Source organism: Triticum dicoccoides, chromosome 4A (assembly GCF_002162155.2).
Source record: "Triticum dicoccoides isolate Atlit2015 ecotype Zavitan chromosome 4A, WEW_v2.0, whole genome shotgun sequence".
Taxonomy (NCBI): domain Eukaryota; kingdom Viridiplantae; phylum Streptophyta; class Magnoliopsida; order Poales; family Poaceae; genus Triticum; species Triticum dicoccoides.
Window position 1 is genome coordinate 700,328,493 of NC_041386.1, and position 5,427 is coordinate 700,333,919.

Here is a 5,427-nt window from a genome sequence, read left to right on the forward strand (position 1 = left end):
AGCCTAGCAGGTTCACGCAAAGGTTCTTTGTCACGTGCATCACATTGATCGAAGAGCGGACCTCTAGGTCTTTCCAGTAGGGTAGGTCCCAAAATATAGATTTCTTCTTCCACATGGGTGCGTGTCCCCCAGCGTCACTCGGAACAGCTAGTCCGCCAGGACCCTTTCCAAAGATTACGTCTAAATCATTGACCATAGAAAGTACGTGATCACCGGTACGCATGGCGGGCTTCTTCCGGTGATCTGCCTCGCCTTTGAAATGCTTGCCTTTCTTTCGACATTGATGGTTGGTCGGAAGAAATCGACGATGGCACAGGTACACATTCTTCCTGTAGCTTGCCAGGTATATACTATCGGTGTCAAGTAAACAGTGCGTGCATGCGTGGTATCCCTTGTTTATCTGTCCTGAAAGGTTACTGAGAGCGGGCCAATCGTTGCTGGTCACGAACAGCAACGCCTTTAGGTTAAATTCCTCCTGTTTGTGCTCATCCCACGTACGTACACCGTTTCCATTCCACAGCTGTAAAAGTTCTTCAACTAATGGCCTTAGGTACACATCAATGTCATTGTCGGGTTGCTTAGGGCCTTGGATGAGAACTGGCATCATAATGAACTTCCGCTTCATGCACATCCAAGGAGGAAGGTTATACATACATAGAGTCACGGGCCAGGTGCTGTGATTGCTGCTCTGCTCCCCGAAAGGATTAATGCCATCCACACTTAAAGCAAACCATACGTTGCTTGGCTCACTTGCAAACTCATCCCAGTACTTTCTCTCGATTTTTCTCCACTGCGACCCGTCAGCGGGTGCTCTCAACTTCCCGTCTTTCTTACGGTCCTCACTGTGCCATCGCATCAACTTGGCATGCTCTCCGTTTCTGAACAGACATTTCAACTGTGGTATTATAGGAGCATACCACATCACCTTCGCAGGAACCCTCTTCCTGGGGGGCTCGCCGTCAACATCACCAGGGTCATCTCGTCTGATCTTATACCATAATGCACCGCATACCGGGCATGCATTCAGATCCTTGTACGCACCGCGGTAGAGGATGCAGTCATTAGGGCATGCATGTATCTTCCGCACCTCCAATCCTAGAGGGCATACGACCTTCTTTGTTGCGTATGTACTGTCGGGCAATTCGTTATCCTTTGGAAGCTTCTTCTTCAATATTTTCAGTAGCTTCTCAAATCCTTTGTCAGGCACAGCATTCTCTGCCTTCCACTGCAGCAATTCCAGTACGGTACTGAGCTTTGTGTTGCCATCTTCGCAATTGGGGTACAACCCTTTTTTGTGGTCCTCTAGCATGCGATCGAACTTCAGCTTCTCCTTTTGACTTTTGCATTGCGTCCTTGCATCGACAATGACCCGGCGGAGATCATCATCATCGGGCACATCGTCTGGTTCCTCTTGATCTTCAGCAGCTTCAACCGTTGCAGCATCATCGTGCACATCGTCTGGTTCCTCTTGATCTTCAGGAGCATCACCGTATTCAGGGGGCACATAGTTGTCATCGTACTCTTCTTCTTCGCCGTCTTCCATCATAACCCCTATTTCTCCGTACCTCGTCCAAACTATATATTGTGACATGAAACCCTTGTAAAGCAGGTGGGTGTGGAGGATTTTCCGGTCAGAGTAAGACTTCGTATTCCCACATATAGGGCATGGACAACACATAAAACCATTCTGCTTGTTTGCCTCAGCCACTTCGAGAAAATCATGCACGCCCTTAATGTACTCGGAGGTGTGTCTTGAACCGTACATCCATTGGCGGTTCATCTGCGTGCATTATATAATGAAGTGACAAAATTAATAGAAGTTCATCATCACATTAAAACCAAAGTACATACATAGTTCTCATCTAACAACATAAAGCTCTACAGAGCATCTAAATTAATTAAACCATACACTGAAACTATGTAAAATATTTCAATGCGAAAACAAATGCGATCATAATCGCAACCAATGTAACAACTGATCCAACGGCATAATGATACCAAGCCTCGGTATGAATGGCATATTTTCTAATCTTTCTAATCTTCAAGCGCATTGCATCCATCTTGATCTTGTGATCATCGACGAAATCCGCAACATGCAACTCCAATATCATCTTCTCCTCCTCAATTTTTCTAATTTTTTCCTTCAAGAAATTGTTTTCTTCTTCAACTAAATTTAACCTCTCGACAATAGGGTCGGTTGGAATTTCCGGTTCAACAACCTCCTAGATAAATAAAATCTATGTCACGTTGGTCGGCATAATTGTCATAAACAATAAATGAACCAATAGTTATGAAAAGATAATATATACCACATCCGAATCATAGACCGGACGAGGGCCGACGGGGGCGGATACCAAAACCATCGCACTATATAACATGCAATAATAAAAGTAAGAAAATAATACAGGTATCTATCTAAACATACAAGTAAGAATATTTTTCCTTTCAGAAAGAAGATAAGAACAAGAGGCTCACCACGGTGGTGCCGGCGATGAGATCGGCGCGGGTGATCGACGACGGTGAAGACGGGGACGGGGCATGACGGACCGCTAAACCTAGACAAATATTAAGGAAAATGGAGCTTGGCGGTCGAGCTTGGAGAGGAGAAACCTTAAGTAGTGTGGCTCGGGCATTCCATCGAACACCTTGTGTGCATAGGAGGTGAGCTAGAGCACCACCAAGCCCTCTCCCCCTCGGCCAGAAAAAACAGAGCAGTGTGCTCTGCTCTTGCGCGAGGGGGTATATATAGGCACCACCATTGGTCCCGGTTGGTCGCATGAACCGGGACTAAAGGGTTGCCTTTGGTCCCGGTTCGTGTCAACAACCGGGACTAATGGTGGTGGGCCAGGAGCGAGGCCCATTGGTCCCGATTCGTCCCAGCAACCGGGACCAAAAGGTCCAGACGAACCGGGTCCAATGGCCCACGTGGCCCGTCCGGCCCCCGGGGCTAACGAACCGGGTCCAATGCCCCCATTGGTCCCGGTTCTGGATTAAACCGGGACTAATCGGCTGGACCGGCCAGGACCATTGCCCCTTTTCTACTAGCGCATGTATACAAGTAAATAATATGAAAAATAGAAACTATGAAAAATAGAAACCAAAATACACAAAAAAGGGTTTCCCCGCTTTATATTATATAAAGCAACCACACCAACATCAAGCATCAACCAAAGGTCAAAGTTCAAGCATGCAAATGAAGTTGGCCGGTGACTACATCATGACGACTCAGACCAATTACACTCATGATGTCCCAGGCAAAACAATAAAATAAATCATCTATCCATTGATGGATGGATTCAATTTAGTCCTCCCATGGCGGGTGATATTCTGCTACGCATTTACTTTTTATTTTGTATTCATGGACGGATTTACTCACACCAGTTGCAGCATCAGTTGTCATTGCATGCAAAACTGTCGCAGCATTTTTCATGGCCGATTGCAGCATCTTGGTGCCGCTAGCAGCAAAACAACTACACTAATGTCTCTTATTTTTTTCGAGAGTACGCCAAATTGGCGTACTATATATATATAGAAGGCAGAAGATAATTACAAGCAGTCGAGCAAGATGCGAACATCCTGCTTCACGGACACCAACACCAACTCGAATACAAAGCTCACTCTCTCACAAAGTATATAAACCTCCTACACCTAATCCTGCGAGCGACCACTCCCTAATCTCCGAGAGCACAAGCGTCGCCAGTTTCTCGGGCGTCCTTTGCTCATGTGCTCTGTTGAACACCCTCGCGTTTCTCTATTTCCACAAAGCCCACGCCGTGCCGATCACGAAGGAGTCAAAACCTCGACGAATTTTGCCGGAGAACCTCGTCCTCTGCTGGAACCACCACTCGGCAAATGTGGTGCTCTGCGTGGGCGGTGTAATGTCCAATTGCAGCGTGTCAAAACAACAATGCCAAACCTCCCGCGTGTAGACACATTTCACGAGAATGTGGTCTACATTGTCCTGGTCCTGCAAGCAAGTGAAGCATACAGACGGCTCGTCCTCGAGCCCATGCCGAGCGTGCCCGTCAGATGTCCATAGTCTGTACTGGACCGTGAGCCAAGCGAAGATCTTACAGCGCAGCGGTGCCCAGCTCCACCAGATAGAAAGTGTAGACGGTGAAGGCGCAAAACCCATGCACGGTCTCTGGTAGGTCGACTTTGCCGTGTAGATGTCGATCTTCTTAGCAGGCCAGCTGAACTGATCAGGAAGATGATCGTCCCGCGGTAGCATCGCAATGTCCAAGAACAAGTGGGCCACCTGCATATGCGCCAGGAAAGAGATGTCGCCTTGCACGTCTCGTGACCACGCGTTATCCACCAAAGCCTGCCAAACAGTCTTGGCATTGCGCGCCCTGGTGCTAACCGTCTCCAAGATCATAGGAGCGATCTCGCCGACCGTGAACCCATGTATCCATCTATCCTTCCAGAACATGAACCTCTCCCCGTTTCCAAGTGTGATCTTGGTGAAGCTGTTGAGGATCAACTTGGCCTCACTGTCCTCGGCCAACGGAATGCCCTGCCATGGTCATTGCAGATCAGTTCTCCGAAGCCATTCCCAACACACTCTCAAAGCAATGGCATATAGACTCAGATCCTTAATGCCCAACCCACCAAATCTCGTCGGTCGACAAATAGTGTCCCATGGCACAAGGCACTGCCCACCATTGACGTTATCTTTCCCAGCCCAGAAGAAAGCCCGCATCCATTTGTTGATTTCCTGGAATACCCAAGCCGGGGCATCAAGAACCATGATTTGGTGGATCACTACTAGGAAAAAGCCTATACAAAGAATCTTACCAGCAGCGCTCTTCAAAATACCACGCTACTGCTACTTAGCAGCAGCGCGTGTGGCCGAAATGCGCTGCTGACTTGGAAATAGCAGTAGCGCGTGCACCGCATACAGCGCTACTGCTATAGTTGCCATGACCTCGCCCCCCCGCTAGCTATAGCAGTAGCGCACTTCACTATAGAGCGCTACTGCTATTCAGGTTAGCTATAGCGCGTTTCGGCAAATGCGCTACAACTATCCCTACCTTATCCCCACGCGCACGAAACGCGCTACAACTATCCCTACCTTATCCCCACGTGCACGACCGGCCCTCTCACTCACACTCTCACTCTCGCCCGCGTAAACCGTCATCGTGCGTCGCCGCCGCAGCCTTCGTCTGTCCGCCGCCGAGGTACTTCCCTCCTTCCGTCCCTCCTCCATCCTGCTCGCACATCCTCCCTCCACCTGCGGCCGCCCCTCCCTCCTCCACCGCCGCCCTCCTCCCTCCGCCTGCGGCCGCCCCTCCTCCCTCCTCCGCCGGCAACCCTCCTCCCACCACCCTCGACCTCGCCGCCCCTAGCTACCTCTCCGTCGCCCCCCACCCCCTGCCACTAGTTAGTACTAGATTTAGTAGTAGTAGATGTTAATTTAGGGTTAGC